Source organism: Parus major, chromosome 4, assembly GCF_001522545.3.
Source record: "Parus major isolate Abel chromosome 4, Parus_major1.1, whole genome shotgun sequence".
NCBI classification, from domain to species: domain Eukaryota; kingdom Metazoa; phylum Chordata; class Aves; order Passeriformes; family Paridae; genus Parus; species Parus major.
The window spans coordinates 27,847,355-27,865,408 of NC_031771.1; the positions used below are offsets into that span (position 1 = coordinate 27,847,355).

General features: G+C 37.0%; 2 long non-coding RNA genes across 2 annotated transcripts; one reads left to right on the forward strand and one right to left on the reverse strand.

Moving 5' to 3' along the window:
* Nucleotides 1–457: 457 nt before the first annotated feature.
* Nucleotides 458–15,949, reverse strand: LOC117244317. Its single transcript, XR_004497145.1, has 3 exons — nucleotides 15,795–15,949; nucleotides 3,670–3,788; nucleotides 458–734 (listed from the first exon to the last, which is right to left on the reverse strand). It is a non-coding gene; the product is annotated as an uncharacterized LOC117244317 (long non-coding RNA).
* Nucleotides 9,636–11,613, forward strand: LOC117244318. The gene is made up of 2 exons (XR_004497146.1): nucleotides 9,636–10,397; nucleotides 10,730–11,613. It is a non-coding gene; the product is annotated as an uncharacterized LOC117244318 (long non-coding RNA).
* Nucleotides 15,950–18,054: the final 2,105 nt, after the last annotated feature.

Sequence of the window (18,054 nt, forward strand, 5' to 3'; positions counted from 1 at the left end):
AAATGGAAATAAAAAAAGGAAGAAAATGGTGGTCTGATGGGGTTTAATGGGGAAAGCAGGTTTCTTTGGTTTAACTAAAATAGATTTCCTGAGTGTTCCTAAATAGTTGTCTACTTGTTTTTTTGAGAAATTTTTGCCTTCCAGATTGGATGTTGCATATTTAAATGACTGTTTTAAAAAATGGAGCTGATTCAGAAATTCTTACCTTGAACAAACAGTTGTAATTGGTTCCATTCTCTCTCGTGTACTTACCAGGTTCTTTTTCTCTTTTTTTAGCTCTTAGATGACTAAGCTGCCAAAACCATGCACATAACATGTCCTGATTCTGTTTTTTTGACAGTTGAATTACACTTAACTAATATTTAGGCAAATATTGGGTTTTAAAAGTTCTGCATGCATCACCCCAGCCTAATATCTAAGTTAATTCTACAATTGAAGAGAAATGGGGCACAGGGAGTAAAATCCTTCCTTTATTTTGTAAGGTTATTTCACGTATAAAAGCAATAAGCAAGTATTTGGACTTCTGGTCTAGAAATGAAGGCACATCTTTTATTTCAGCTTTTGCTAGATTTTTAGTACATAAGTACATTAGCATTTATATTAGATTTTGACTTGTATTTCTTCCTATCTTGCAGTTCTCTTCTTCATGGCATGCTTTGGGCATCAGATACAGCTCAGGATAAGAAACTGGTTTATTGTGAACATTCCTTATACAAATATATTCTGCAATGAAACTGTTAAATAAGACAACAGTTATGGAAAACAGATTGGGATAAAGATGGGTGTTAAAAACATTGCACAGCCATTTTTTGGGGGGTGATCATAAACCTTTTGTCAGATTAGGAAGATGACTTTAGAACTGTGTCTTTTTTGAAAGAGTGTGAGATCGCTGGGAAGAGAAATGTTTATAAATGCTTGAAATAAAACTAAATACACAAACAGCTAGGCTTTGCATCTTCCCTTGTTATTACACCACCATGGAAAGTAGACCTCACATCATCAAAATGAGCAGAAAAACCCCTCTGTCTAGGGGGACAGTGGGTTGTTAGTTTCTTGGTTTGTTTAAATTTTATTTTATTAAATGGAAGAGATAGAGCAAAAAGAAACTGAGTTTCTGGTAGATGATGAGGTAAGCTCTGTTGACCTGTTGCTGGCAAAGAACCAAGGAGTGCAAGAGGTGGTGGTGGTGTTTTTGCTTTTTAAATTGCCTTAAAACTAGGGCTGTCTGGGGAATTACTGCACCAGAATGGTTTGTCTTCACTCATCCTTAGTAAAGTTAGACCTTTTATGCAGAGGAGATCTGACCATCTGCATGGTTAAGTTTCTAGGAAACCTGAAAAAAGCTTTATAGACAAGTTGTTCCAAGCAGCCCAAATAAAAGACAGCCCTCGTGTCTTAGAGAGAAGCATGATCATTTCTGTGGTGAAAAATTTTTAATCTTGTAAGTTTGGAAAACAAATTTTGTAGAGATGTAGAACACTATGAACACTTATGTTCATGCAAAATCATTCTGATTTTGCTTCAATTATGTTCTCTCTGTATAAACGGTTTAATATAAAATGACAATGTGAGGGTCCACAGCTCAATTTCATGTGGAAAGAGTTGTGTCAACAGGATTTGGCAAACACTTTGATACATCCAAATATATGGTCTGTACTTGCTTTAGTCTGATAACTGATAAAAGAGGGTCAGCTCTGCTGTGGTATAGGTAAGTACAGCACTGAAATCCACACAGCCAGACTTCTGCAGCATTAAAAATGGACCACATGCCATAGGAACACTGTTGATAGCTCATCCTTCATATTGAGGGTACTGGCATATTTTGTAGGCAGTCTAAAGAATTGTTCTGTAAGGTTTGATGAGGATCCAGGATTTTTCTGCTTCAAGGACCCCACAGGGCCATGCACATACACAGAAAAAGGGATATTAATATCAGGTATTTTTGGATGTCAGGCACTCAGTTTTAAGCAATGAAAAAATTGAGACAGAGTGGGAAGAGAGAGGAACGAGTATTTACAACTGTATTTTTATATAAAAGGATATTGTTTACTGTTACATAAGAACATAGTCCTAAAGGGTCTTAAGGCCATGCTGCCATGTTCCATGTTCTCCATTGCTAACTTGGAGTAGAATCAGCAGCATGAGTGAAAATAACTGCTTCAAGGATCTTTAGTAAAGATATTGCTATATATCAGGACACTAGAGTTCAATTAGTGTTTATGATGTGGGATTTTGTAAGTTAGGTTTTGAACTACTGTGACTAGAGTGTCTTTCACCAGTAAACTGTATTTGAGATTTCACAAGAGTTTTGAGGTTGTTAAAATGTTTTTCAAAATGGAAAACCAGTTAGATTTTGTTTCAAAAAAGAAGTATAATAAAAAAGAACCTGTTTAAACAGGTATCTGAAATCTGTTAATTGGAGAGAATAAATGGATAAAATTAAGAATATGTGAAGGTAAGTGATTGCTGAAGCTTATAAATGTATAGGAAATGTCAAATGCTGTAAGAATTTCTCATGACTGTGAAGAGCTGTATAGACCCTGGAACTAAGAGAGGAAAAGAGTAAGCTTGAAAGGTGAAAGATTACAAGTCTCAAGTGGCTGGACCATATTTCAGGGTTCTGGGAATCACTGTAGTAGGAAGCCTGTTTGTGAAAAGGAGGATGAGGTATGGAAGAACACTGCAGGAAAATCAGTATCTTGTAAAAAAAATCTCTGCAATAAAGGGAGAACAACTGACATCAATATTGCACTTGGAAAAAGTCAACAAGCTTGGAGTCTATCATGTAAAGACTTTTAGAATTATGGTAAAAATGTGTTGCTCTTCACCTGATGGTCTTACTAAAGACAAAAAAAACCCTTTTAATGTGAATAATGTTTTTCAATACAAGGTAATTTTCTTTCCTCTGTTTTTAGTCCTGGGAAGGGTACTCCAGAATCCTGTTTATTGATCTGAAACTGAAAGGAGTAGAAAAGGAAGGGATCATCTTTTTGGTTTTTATGTCTCTAAAGGCAACTTTCAATCAATGAAGCTGATTATTTTTTAAATATCTTCTCTTATTATAAAAGTCTCATCCTTATTTATCAGAAAAAAATAATGAATTTGTGCCTAGTACAGGGAAAATTCTTTGTGGGGGGTAGGATTTAAATATTTTGAGTCCCATAAAATAATGTAAAGCACAAAATGTTAGTAATAATGAGAACTAGCAAAATCCTTACTTTGGGTTTCAGACTGTGTTCTGTGTTACCAAATGCAGTGGGCTACCTAAATCCTCACCCCGCCTTGCCAAGCCCCATGTTATTAAACTAGAAACGAAAGAGTCATTAAGGTTCTGCAAGGGTGAGAAATGCAGGCTGCATGCAGCAGCAGCTGCCAGCTGTTGCAGTTTTGTAGGACAGTGGTTGTAGAGGTGGTTTTGCAGATCAGATTTCTGATCAGGCTATCATTAGGAGAGGCTGTTATGGATGGATTTGAGTGTGCTATGTCATATCTTCAGATCTGCAGCATGACGATTTCTAAATGAAATATGGGTGCTATAGGAGACCTAATATTTTTTTGCATATCTTTCAAATGTACTGCAAGATTCCATTATTTTATCAGCAAAGATAACCCTAGTAGACCTAAAGATTGGGAACATGAGCAAAGAAAGTTAATGGGAACTTAATTTACCAGACGTTTGGAAAGCAGAAAAAAATGATGGTGAGTGATGTAGATTTCTTCAGGATGCTACAGCATAAGTCAAGCATTTTCCAAAAACCCAAATGCAGAAGCTTTCTTTGGTGTCCCTCCTGTTAAGAGATTTAAAGGAAGATTAAAACTGATGAGCTGCAGTACTTCTGCATAGTTAGCTCCAGCCATATGCTACAATTTCCTCAAGCCAATACACAAACCCACAGTTTTTAATCTTATACCTTTAGGCTTTGTATCAGAACAGGAGCTGGAAAATTCAGTTTTTCCAGGTCTGATTCAGCATCTTCATTTGTAAAGTCTGCCTTGCTCATAATCTGCATACATTATGGTTGCATCATATACTGTCCCAGTGTCTGTTTTTGTCAGCTCAGTAATATAAAGTACCAGCACTGATGTGTGTAGTTGAGGATGAGGATCCTCAGGCACGGCAGAGGCCTGAGAGGCAGGCTTTTTTTCCTGCATATTATTGCATATGGCACTCCATCTCCCACAGCATTCACAATTATATTTTTCTGTAAAGAAGGTGGTAGAAATCTGCATTTAAATTTACCATTGCATAGGAGAAGCATATATCAGAGATGTTTATTAGCAGTAACCAGTTCTTGCTCAGCTTGTTAAATCTAAGCTCTACAATCTCTGAAGTCAGTTTGTTCATGCCCCTGCTCCTCTCCCCGGAGCCTAGCTACCTGTCCCAGCCTTGCTTTGGGACAGGTTTCTCTGCTGGAGAACTTTAACCACTTCCACTAAATTTGCACATAGCAGGGAGTTGTTTTTTCTCAAATTCTACTGATTTCCATTCTGTAGAGTGTACTTGTCATCTGGAGTGAAACAGAAAAGCCATAGCAGTTGGCTGCTGGATGTGTCGCCAAAAGAAAAGAAATTTGTAAGTAACTATGTCTGAAATCTGTTAATTGGAGAGAATAAATGGATGAAATGAAGAATACGTGAAGGTGAGTTATTGCTGAAGCTTGTAAAGGTATAGGAAATGCCAAGTGATATAACATAGCACTGAAGGAGAAGCTGTATGAGCAAAGCTCATTTGAGAAGCTTTGTACCTTTAGCCACTCACAGAAATAAGAATAATTCTGTGTAGAGTACAAAGGTCTCCACTTATGCTGCACAGTTCAATCACACCTGAGTTCTGCTTGATGTGGCTCAACCTGGGAGACCTAATACTAGGTGTTTCTAAGTTCTGAAGCACATTGCAGAACAGCTATTTAGCAAAATGAAAAAGTCCAGAAAAGTATTTTATTCTATTCTTAATATTTGGGAGATCATCAGAAATAAAGGCTTTTTTGTCTGAGATGTTAGAGATTGTACTACTTTTATCTACTTAAAAATGGAGAGAAAATATAACAGAATAACCTATTGTTATGTAACATCATGCAAGTAAGTTAGAATTTGGCAAAACTAATTACTACTAAAGATGTGAATAAGCATGGTCTGTATGAGTCCTGTCCTGAGCTCTCTTAGCTGACTCATAAAACGCAAATTTAACTGTGGAATTAATTTTTTGCTGTACATTTAGGTAACATTTACATAATAATTTGTCATGAAAATTTCTTTTCCTAATGATTTTTATATCACTTGGTGTAGCTGTGTCTGTATATTACTATGTCTTGTGCTTTAGGACATCCTGGATGTACCAAAGAAATGCTGACAAATCAGATCACTCAACTGTAAAGTTCTCCTTGTGATCCCTGCTTCTCCATTATGGCTTACGTTACCACAGTACCTCTAATTCAAGCTCTCACATTTTTATAGAGGAGAGTGAGAAATATTGCTTAAATTATATAGCCCAAGGAAAGCAGGCAAGGAAAATTAGCATGGGATAAAACAGGATCTAAGACACACAAGCACAACTGCTAATTATTTCTATATAAATAACGGGTAGGCATGGGTTAAGATAGACCTCACAAGGCAACTGTAAGGACAGCTACTTAATTGTTGTTAAATGTGCCAAAAACTTTTAAAGTAAAAAATATTTGAAAAAGTCCAACACCTTTTTTTTTCCTCCTTCCCCTGCTCCAACCCCTTTCAGGTAAGAGGGGAAAGGAGAACACCATCCAAGTAAAATACTCCCATCATATCTGTAATGCAAGAGAGAAAAGAGGATTTTTATAATTTTCCATTTTAAAGTATTTTTATGGATTTGAGTTCCAGCGGATCTCTTTCTAGGTGTGTTTTGTGCCAAAAGCTTATACAGTCAGTACCAAATAACTAACAGAATATAATTTCTGTGTGTGCTATTAAATGTTAAGAAGTGTGCACTGAGGACAGCTCAAACTAAAATTTCACTTATTTTAGAAAGAGCTTATAAAAATAGAAACAACATTAGAAAAAGGAACATTTTTCTAGGAAAAGAAGGTTTGTAAGTAGACAATGCTGGAGATGCAGTATTTTCCTCTTCTCCTTTCATTGATCTGACAAAAGCATTGGATGTGGTAAGTGGCTGTGCTCTTTGCAGCCTCACAGAAAATCCTTATCTGTTAAAGTAATTTGCAGTGGACTTCAGAACTGCTTCATATGAGTACCAAATGAAGCTCAACAGATTGATACTTTTCATAGGATAACTCAGAGTCCATCTTGTAAGTAGTCTTGTTCATGCTGTTCAGTACAGTGAGGTACATGATTGCTGTGACCTTCAAATCAGCATTTGGATTTTTGAAATTCACGGGTGTCACTTATTCTCTTCAAATAGTCTAAAAAATAGTCTAAATGGACAATTTGAGAATTCTTGGTTATAGCCACACATGGGTTATCCACTCCAATTTCTGATTTACAAGTGCTGGAGCAGAAATTTATTCTTCTCCAGACAGCTTTTAATTTGGCTGCCAGATGGAAAATTAGGGCTGCTAGAAGTAACAGTAAAAAAGAGTGTCTGCTGGCCCTCTAAACTGAACTCCTTGTCTGCAAGATGCTTGTTTTTTGGTATTTGCTGAGTAATAATGAATGCCTACTGAGAAATGGACCCAGGAAAAAAAAAGTTATTACTGACAGGTACTTTCAAGAAAACAGCAGTCTGCCATTAGACTCTCCACCAGGTGTATTAAGGCTTTGAGCTCCATTTGTCATGTAGGAGAACTCTTTGGGAGCTGGACAGAAGATAAATCTGTGGACTGGAGTTCTGCTATGGAAACAAGAGCTTTCCCTTCTCTGGAGGACACTGTACAATGAATTGACCAGTGGCAATGTTCAGATTTCATGTTCACCAAGGTGTTACTGACTAAAGTCCAGCTGTGAGAGACCAGAGAAACTGTCCATTTGAACTAAATGTGAATTGCTCAGCTCCTGTGCAGGGAGGTTGAATGAGTCAACAGGAAGCACAGCTCCTGCCAGAGGGGCTTCTGGAGCTGGAAGTGTGCTCCTGACTGCTTGAGACACAGCACGAGACTCTTCAACATCCCAACCATGTGTAATGCTGCAAGCAGCCTGGCTTCTGGAGGGAACACACGAGTCTAGCCAAACTCTTTGACTGGAAAAATCACTCAAGTCAAAGGATGCACCCAGCAGCAGGAGTGCTTTGGCCAGCAGACTGAATAGCAGCATAGGTTATTTAACACCTGTGTACTCACCAACCCTTGATTCACCTATGCCTCAAAATGCTCTCAATCCTCAGCTTTGAGGATTTTCCTCTAGTGACATCAAGAATTATGTTAACTATTATATTGTCCCTAATTTTAAACTTGCATCAAATTGTAAATTATAAGCTTCAGGCTGCCTGAGTCAGAGGTGAACCTATCAAAACCACATTATTTTTTACAATCTAACTAGGATCAAAATTTTATTGTCCCTCATGGAATCTCCACAGAAATTTCAGGCTTGGGAGGGAAATGTGAAAATTGGATGTGAAATTATGCAAGGTTCTCTGGTAGATGTGTATGCAGATTTTTGTGAGAATTTAGTGACTTGAGTTATCTTATTTTTTTCCCTTCAGGACAACACTGCCCATGCTTATTTTAATATGGTAATTGGCAATGTAAATAACAGACTTAAACTGACAGTGAATTTAAATGTGTGCTAAGATTAAACTGTGCAAGACAGAAGTTTGTTTTTATGTGGGTGGTTGTCTGCAGCAAAGGGGCGGTATGAGGGGATTTAATAGCATCAGTGTTTTGAAGTGTTATAGCCAAATCTGCCAAAACAACTTCTGTCTAGGTCCCATAAATATTACTTTCTGTAACTCCTGAGATAGTACTTTTATACCTTAGACTTTTTTTTCCCCAGAGTTTACAGCTAAAAACAACTTAAGTTTTGCAGAGCTCTCTCTGTCTAAGCATGAGACTAAAATTCTCCAATTATGTGTTCATTAATATATTGTATTATGAAAGTGAAAGGTGCCACCATTGTTCAGGAAAAAGTTAGACACTCTCTTCAAGTGCTTACAATTTTTGGACCTTTCCCCTCCTGAAGCAGAGTTCTGCAGTTGCCTCTAAAAGGTGCAGGACTCAATTCTAAATCATCCTAAGAAACATTAAGGCTCTATTAAATAAATGTACTTTTGCTAAGAAGCTGAAGAAAAAGTCACCAGTCTAACTTATTCCATATAACCAAGAGGGTGATTAAATGTTCCAAATATGCAGAAGTCAAATGTCCCATTTCTGCTTTAAATCTTTTCCTTTTATAGGCTGTGGGTTATACTCCCTGCTTTGAAAACCTGTGCTGTTTAGGAACAAGAATTTATTTACAGTTTTAAAAACTTGCAACTAATCTTGGATGAATAGTCTGAATTAACCTTTGGCAGAGAAGTTGTAATTTCTAAGCCAACACATAACTGTATTTTGCATTAGTTTAGGAATATTGGGTACTTTGAGGGGTTAAGAATGAAATATTTTCCATGATTCATATCTCTTTTAACTTGAAAAGTCAACAACTCAATTCCAGTGTAGCCAAAAGGGGTTTTCAGTCCAAAATGTCTCATTGCTTGCAATTAATTTGGACTGTTGCAATTAGGGTTTTGTATCCCAATGCATTAATGCATGAAAACAGCTGCACAATGAGTATTGCCACATGTTTGAACTAAAAATAATCTGTGTATATTGTTGCTGTGCAAACAGTTGTACATTTTGGTCGCTGAAGATAATCTCTGTGTTAGAACAGCAGAGATGCAAATTGTACAACTGTGAGGGGGTACTTGTGTGTGCCTGCTTGTGCCACTTACCCACACCCTGTCCCTTTTTGTCTTAGCAAATATGCTGAATCCTGTTACTTAATCCATTAAAAGTACATCAGAACTTTTAGTGATAAACATACTTAGGCAAATGAAAATAACTTTATTTTCTGTGAAATAAGGGTTTTAGAGCTTAGACAACTGACATGATGCTTTAGGGAGGGGGGGAAAAGGCTGTGCTAGTTTCGAATGAATTTTGTCTTGCAGATGTATCTATGGGCCAGGGTAAAAAACCCTCTCAGCTGAAAATGGCATGCTTTCCAACTTTCTGAGCTCAGCCCTTCTTCCACTGTGCCGGTTTTGGCTGGGGTAGAGTTAAATTTCTTCACAGTGTCTAGTACAGGGCTGTGTTTTGGATTTGTGCTGAACACAGGGTTGATAATATAAAGATGGTTTTTGTTATGGCATTATTTTGTTATTTGTTATTCCTGTTTGTTGAGCAGGGCTTACACAGAGCCAAGGCCATTTCTGATTTTTGTACTGCCATGATGGTGAAGACGTTGGGGATGCATCAGAGATTCAGAGGGGACACAGCCAGGACAGGTGACCCCAACACACCAAAGATATTCTAGACCACATTACATCATGCTCAGTTATGTAAAGTGAAGGGAAGAAGGAGGAAGAGGAGGATATTTGGAGTGAAGGTGTTTGTCTGCCCAAGTAACCACTACATGTGGTTGGGCCCTGCTCTCCTGGAGATGGCTGAACATCTGCCTGCCCATGGGAAGCAGTGGATTAATTACTTTTTTTTTTTCTTTGCTTGTGTGTGCTGCTTTTGCTTTCCCTATGAAACTATCTTAACCCACTAGTTCTCTGGTTTTTACCCTTTAAATTCCCTCCCCAGTCCTGCTGGTTGGGGGGATGAGTGAGTGGCTGGGTGGAGCCAGATTGCTGTCTAGGGCTAAACCACAACATCCACTTACAGGTCGGTGTTTTGTGGCACTATTGAAGAGTCTCTGCCTTTCAAGAAACTCCAGAAAATTTATTCTGATCCCCATTCTGTTAACATTCATGAATGGCTTATCTATGGGTGACTCCTTTATCCAAACTTAGAGTAACTTTTGGGTCTCAAAAGCACTTGCTTCTACTTCCAGCCTTGCACCTTAAACTCTGCTCCCCTTTCCAAAGTCAATTATACAGAGGAAAAGATTATGTCTAAGTTTTTTTTCTTTTGTTTCAGTTTTGCAGCCTGTCTTATGCTATGTAGATGGTGGGTGTCCAGTGCAATACTGCCCTAAACCATAGCCTGGGTCTTCACATGTGCTGGGAACTGCTGGCAAAGTGTACCATAACAAATGAGACCATTCCATGTTCCATTAGAAGATAACAGGACTGCCAGCTATCACTGCTTTGTTGGTAATAACATCTTAGACATGTTGTCTTTGTTTTCCAAGCTTCAGTAGAGTGCAATGTGCTTGACTGCCAACAGCCATACTGACAGACTTTGGCTGCGGCCTCTCAGCATGGACCTCTGTCTCCAGTCAAACAGCTTGGATTATAAATGTCCAGTGGAAATTGTGAAACTCCATTCCTGCGAGTAAGTCATGATCTTATTTGATGGGATGCAATTGCAGGTGGCTTTGATCACCAAGCAAAACCTGAACAATCTGTGTGTGCCCTGTCTGAGCATAAAAGAATGGCAATATTGGTGAAAAAACATGCCCAGTTATAGTGTTAGCACATAATTTATACCAGACGATAAAACATAATTATGGTGTAAAAACTAGGTGCTTTTAACCATTTACCTGTCATTAGATAAATAGCTAACTGTTTTCAATAGTTCTCTTATGTCTGTTAAATTAGGTTAATGACAATATATTATCAAGCTGATATGTACACTTTCTGGTTGTCTTTTTTCCAAAAATGCAGCATCAATTGAACACTGACAGTGGAGACAGAGGGGCTGGGATCCTGCAGCTGAGCATGCAAGAAGTGCAGCATAGAGAAGTGTTCCATTTCCCATTAAGAAGGAGTCAAGAGAGGAAATTTTTAATACCAGAGTGTCAACTATAAAGAGACTTTGATTTGTGATTAAAGAAACTGATTGCTATTGCATCTGTTCCTGAGAGAATGGGAAACAAAAAGGGATATATTCTCTCTAATTAGGATTACAGCTAAACCTGGCTATTTCCTACTTGTAGAGGTGAAAAACTTGACTATTTGGGCCAGAAAGAATGATGGTATTTGAGTATGTCTTTCTCTTATTTCAGACATGGTCTCTACTTTTAACTCTATGTTCATTTGTTCGTTTAATTTTTATTTTTTTTTAATTTTCCCTTTTGAGAGTGAGACAACAGTAATGTATAACCATGGAAGAACTTGCATTGTACAAGGGTTCCCACTCCATGTTGGCAGACAAGCAGATGTGGTTCTGGCACCTCATTTGTGCTCATTTGGGTTTGTTTACTGACAGTAAACAAACAAAAATAAACAAAAAACTGTGAGATAAAATTTTTTTCTTTGTACTTTTGCCAAGATATTCTTGTGTACTCTCTCTGTGCCAGGATTTTCAGTAACGATGGCATTAAACTATACGCTCTTCTCCCTTTGGTTATAACATCTAGCTCATTTATTTTTATTTAAATTGGCAATTTTAGAAATGCTCTTATCAGTTAAACCAGCTTCTCATTTTTAGAATAACATGGTTGTGTGATTAAATCAAAAGTTCATACTGCAAAAAAGATCTTGTAATGCAGAGCTAGAGAAAATGAGGTATTAATTTCATAATGTATTAAAGATTTTTTGTGTTTCTCCCTCTCTTTACCATAGTAGTTTGTTTGGACAAATTTTAAGGTAGGTTTGGCTGTAGAAATTTCAAGGTTCTGAACTCTAGATTTATATTTTATTTTTGAGAGGCCTAGAGACCCTATACAACCAACATTCCTTTGCCTGAGTTTTGCTCTCAAATTTTAATTAATAGACCATTAAAAAAAGGAACTAAAATATTTGTAAATATAGAAGGGGAAAAAAAAATGGATTCTTCAACAATATCTAGAATTGCAGCTTTTGTGCCTTCTAAAAAAGTAAGTAGTAGCTTATTAAGCCATGAGAATTTCTCTGTTGATTTAGATAGAAATTTTGAGAACCATCCCTGGGCTTTAGAGCCTACCTTCAAGACCATGCACACTGCAGGGAGTACTTGGGAGATTTCGTGATGAAAATGGAATCCAAACATTTACAAATTCTTTGTTTCAAAACAGACACCTAAATGTGTCCAGTTGATAAAGTCAGCATTTTTTTTTTCTTCATCTAATTCTTCTCTTCACCTAGGTCTTGGTGTATTTTTTTCATCAGAATGCACATCCTTGAACCCTCTCTTTGTAGATTGGGGTAAGAATTGAAATTTCTTTGGAATATAAAAGCCTCGTTAACTAGGCTGCCCATCCAGCATGTCCAGCACATGGGGGAATTTCCTTCTCTGCTTGAAGAGATATAGATAGAGATGTAGAATCAGAAGGATGCAGGCTATCTTGGAAACTGGGCTCTCTGCCTCACTCCCCCCCTTTTTTTTTTCTTTTTTTCTCAGAAGATGTATTGAAGTGTGGGAATAAAACTCATCCAGTACATCAGAGGGTGATCATCAGAAGGTATGTGTCAATTTATTAGTTTATTGTTCATCACCTGCCTGGGATGGTGAATAGCCCAAGTATGTCAGTATTTAATATTAAGTATCTGCTAAAGAAATAATGTGTTTAGTTTTGGGAGCTGGAACTTAAAAGCAGTGCTCCTGTCACTGCCTTTCCTGGACCTCAGTTCATCTCTGTTTCCTTTGCTGACTGCTCCTCAGGCTGCGTGCATCTAACATTCACTGCTGCAGACACACTCTGTCTCAACAGCAGAAACAGAATGTCCTCCTTCCTCCTCATTTTTGTACAGCAATATCCATGGTCTGACCAAAGTCAAACTTTCAGGATTTTAAATCTGGTGAAAACTTGTTTGTGAATCCCAAGGCCCCTCACATGTGTTATAATCAAGAGAGTTTTCAGCCCAGTCCATGTATCAATGCTTTTGGCTATGCTGGGTTATGGAATATTTTTAGTCTTCATTTTAGCTTTGCTAGTAAATAAATAAAGGTAGAAGTTTAATCATACTTCCTTAAACATATGAGTTCCCGTTCTTACATCTCCACTGTTTGTACTGCCTTGTACTTCAGTGCCTATATGCTACCATCTGATTTGCTTATTTTTTATTTTCCTTCCCATATCCTCAGAAAATTCAGCCTTGAGGAAAATTAGATGCATCTGGAAACATTAAAAAGTCAAAATTCAGTCACAAAATTTGAAGAAGAGGCCTAAGTACTAAGGCATTTCAGGTTCCAGGATAAAACAAATAATACAGGGGTTTTGAAAATTTTAGTTTTGGATTCAAACACCTAAATTTCATTTAATGCCTACATTAGGAACCTAAGTCTTGCTTTTTCTAAACAAATAATAAGGAGTTTTTAACAAGTGTTCTTTATAGGTATAATCAAGTTCCTAGTATTGCAATTCGCTGCAAAACTGAACACAAAAATAAAGAAATGTTTTAGGTAAAATCCCTTTTTAGGAATACATCAGAAGGCCAAAACAAAATCTAGACTGCAAAAAAAAATCTTAATATCTGTAAATTTTGGTGCATGAAGAACTGGACCCACTTAACTACTGGTTCATTTAGACTTTCAGAAAGCTGTAGTGTTCTAATAAAAATACACATACTGCTCATAGTGGCTTGCACTGAAATGGTGTTCATGTAGCCCGACTGCTTTATGAGAGACATTGCTCTTCCCTACAAAAATGTGGATACCTAAATCCAGAACAAAGGATGAAGCTTGGCTGCTAAAGACTAGCACTTATTGCCCTCAGGGAAAGTATTAGCTAACTCCTAGCTTTCTGAAAATGAGCTGTGGCAAGAAGCAGAGGTGTGAGAAATCACAGGGCGACAGTGGAAGTCTTTGGCATAAACCCACAACAGAGGAGACTGAATGATCAAAGAGCAGTTCTCAGAAATCTGTGAGTACACTCCTGCATTCTGTGCTGAACAGGAACACTGAGGTGTTAGTGTGCTGCAACCTCCTGGTCAATTAGAAAAAGTGGTATTGGAACAAGGGACACAAACAATGAAGCAATTCTGCTGTGTACTGCACTATTAAAATACAATTCTAGTAATGGAAGACTGTTCAGGCCAGTGTATCAGGATCAGAAATTCCTGTACCTATCCCACTTCAAGAACATTGGAGAGAAAAGAATGGAAAACAGCAGATGTAAGGAAAGATTTAAAACGGAAGGTTAAAAATGCATACAGATATTAAAGTTGTTTTCTGTGTTGAAGAAGTTAAATAAACGAGACACTATCTGAACAACATGTAGTTGAAATGAAGCTCTTGTATTTTAGATAAGTCATGCTATCAAAAAAGGAAGTTAAAATACTTTGTGTGAACTACCTAACAATACTACTTAGAAGTATCAATTTGACTAAGAAGTAAGAAAATTAGTCTTCTAAAACATGAAGTCTCCCTAGGGGAAATAGGGCACTAAAGATCAGCCTTAATTTCCAATGGCAGATATCTGTTTGATGAATAGAATAGAAGGCTATTGATAGCCAATAGAAAAGAAAGAAATCTATTTTCTTGTATTTGTTCAAGGGAAGTTAATTAAATTAGAGGCAATAGAAATTAATTTATTTACAGGCAATAGTTCTGCAATAAAAAAATTTTTTTCTATGTAAATGTAAAAAGCAGTCATTGCAGCAACTCTGCAAAGATCATAGTTTGGTGGGGGTTGTTTTGCTTGTGGGTTGCTTTTTGGGGTTTTTTTTTGAGTAGGAATCCCAAAAGAATCTAAATATAGTGTGGATCTGAATAAAGAATTGTTTCCTTTCTGTTTGCTGAATTGACAAACTGCAAACAATTTATGAAAGAAAAAAGGCAGTTTAGCTGTAAAATGTGAACTAATTGATCCACCTGATTGAAGGAAGGCTGAAAAGAAGCACGGAGGTCCTTTAGTAACAGTAACACACATGATGGGGGAATCACCCTCCCTGGAAGAATTCAAGAAATGACTGCCTGTTGCACTTAGTGCTCTGGTTTAGTTGACACAGTGATTTTCTGTCAAAGGTCAGACTTGATCACCTTGTAGGTCTTTTCCAGCTTAATCATTCTTTGATGCAAAAATCAAAAAATAGAACCCTCTGTTCAGCTGGTAGCTGTCTTAGAGCTAATTCTTGGGCTTGAATATGTTTGGCAAGTCCCTGATGGTGCAATGGTTACCAGGGCTTATCGACAGAGCAGCGTTACACAGCTGCCCTTCCTCAAGATCACACTGGCATCAGTGATGTGTTTGGAATGACAACTGGGCACAAAAGAGATGTGGCACAGATGTAAAGATAACAAGTAGGAATGGAACAGAGCTTGCCCAGAGGACATCCTAAGCCTTCATCATAGGAAAAAAAGTTGTCCTGTGCTTTTTTATGGCCATATGTATAGTAGACAAGATGATGCCATTTCTGATACATCCAACAAATCATTTCTTAACAATGACATCTTTTTTTAATAACTTTGGAAATTACCTTAAACTTATTACAATGATTTAAATTAACATAATTACAATCCATTTGAGAGAATCTGTAGTTGATTTGGTTGGGTTTTTTTTTTCCCAAACAGAATTATTCCTCTTCCTCTTTTCTATTTCAATAATATGTAATAAAAACAGAAATCAAGAAAGTCAAATTTAACAACACTTCTACAATTACTAATGACCCAGTTTCATTGCAAGATGAAAAAGTATCTGGAAAATCTATTTTATGTTCAATATGGCTTTTGTCATTCTTAGAAGATGCAGCCATATCTGATAGAAGTATTGTACTTAAAATGTAAGTAGGCTTGTTCCAGTTCCATTAGTGGAGTCTGCAAAATATAGCAAAAAGTAAAAAGACCAGGTTAACATGAAAAATTACTTACCTGACAGAAATTAAGACTTTTTGTATTGTGTCAGGTTACCATTGCTTTGAGCCATTGGCAGTAACTGGTGTTTTCAAATATAACATAAATGAATCCGTCTCCAAATTTAGAAATTAATATAATGCTGGTCAGGTGCAGATTTCTTCTGTTTCCTCACTAACCTACAAAGAGAAGGGCAGGGGCTTGTAAAGTCTGTAAAGGCGATGTTTTAGTGGCCAGAACACTTCATTTGCTACCACGCATTGCTCCAGGTAACTGTACCTGAGAATTCAGTCACCTTTTTGGAAAAGGCATCTATTATGGAACTGCTACTGCCCATTTTTAAATTAATTTCTATTTTGTTTAGGAAAAAGTAGGTGGCTGAGAAATGCAGTTTTATTGTCAAAAACTAGGTGAGTACAGAATAATTCTTCATTGTAGGCACAGCCTTTCTGTGTATTACATTTTTAGTAAAATAAATGGTATCTAAACATTAAAATTCCAAATACTGTCTTGCTTACAAATTTAGGTCTGGTATATGGGTTTGGAAGTGACAAGGCAGCATATATCCACAGAACCAGTACAGACTGTTCCATCTGAGGCTTCACTGCCATCCCCTGTGGCATGGTAGGCTTGGCTGTGTAGATATTAATATTCTGTTTATCTGTCCATAAAGAGTACAAAGGAGCAGAATTCTTACACATTATTTTAAAGTCTCTTTTAGAAATACAGCCAATCAATTCCTAGTATTAATTATAGATATATGACTATACAATGAATATATGTATTATTTCATATCAACTCCATTCTCAATATCACACTTAACAATGTGAAAATGAAGGTAGGTCATAGCTCATTGAAAAGATAAAATAGGAGCAGTTTCAAGAGGGTAATTATTGTAACTAACAACAATTGCCTTTTTTTTTTTCTTTTTTAATATCCATGCTGATATGGAAATATAAAGCTCAGGTTATTCAAATGAGAGTAATGGGACTAAACATAGAGGACATTGACCCTTCAGGGATGGTAGTTAAAATGAAATACCAAAAGAAATTATCACATAAAGATTTGGTTTATAAGTCTTGCTACAGACTGATAGTTCAGTCCTTTGTGTGCTCCATCCTTTCGAACAGTATTTGTGTTGGCACTTCATTGTCCTTTCCCACACGGCCTCACTAGGCTTTTTGGGAACTGATGCTATTTGGGAAGATTTTTCTCTTTAAATATCTTCCTCTCTAACAAAGTTTTTAACATAAGGGAAGGCCAAGCCAAGAAAACTAATATAGTTAGGAAAGAAAGTAGGGTAGCCACAATCAGTAGACACTGACTTTGGTACGTGATCCACTTTTCCATTTGAGACATTTTGTGGATTTGAGCAGGTCAAGTGGAGCAAGTCTCTATTATGGGGCTGTGAAAAAATGTAGAAATCCATTCTCTTGCACCTTTCTCAACACTAGGTGCTTAACTATCAGAGGGAAAGTATAAACAAGAATTACAAAAGACTTTGGCTATACATGTTACACAGACAGGAGAATGTTATACTAAAGCAAACTCTGACCCCGCGGAAATCACTAAATAAATGTTTCCTTCACAGAGAAACATCTTATTGCTTTGAGCATTCCATCTCTTTTCAAATCAATTTATTCTGGTTGCAAAGGAAAAGATAATTAATATGGGAAGGTTTAAAAAACTGCCAGTGCTATCACTATTATTCTGTCATCCTCAACAGAATTATTTTCGTGATGTTCTTTGCAAGCATGGAAAACAAATTGTAAGAAGACCATCTGTTGGTGTGTAGTACTACACCTGCTTAGTTGTCTTCTGGTACACAATCTAAAAAATTAAATGTCTTCATTGGTATTGCAACTGCCATAACAAAAATCTGAAATGAAGGTTGTGATGAAGCTTTAATCTACAAGTAAAACACAAAGCTTCCTTCTGGAAACTTTGGATTGGGAATGTTTGGGAATGTTTCTCAGCTAGAGACCTCAGACCTTGCTTTAAAACCTCTAGCCATTCAACTAACTCCTGCTCTGGTGACCTGTGAGCTCTTTTGCTGTAATGCTACAGAGTAAATAATAATGGCTTCATTTTTGGGGTATTGTATAGTTTAAAACAGCATTTATAGGGAATTAAAAATGGAGTAGTAATGAACATCTGCTCTATCGAAGCACATCATATGAGTATCTCAGCATTGCTAACTTGCAGTGAGGTGCTCTCATAAACTGTAGCTTCCCCCACCCCAAACTTCATTAAAAATGTCTGAAAAGAGTCACTGTTC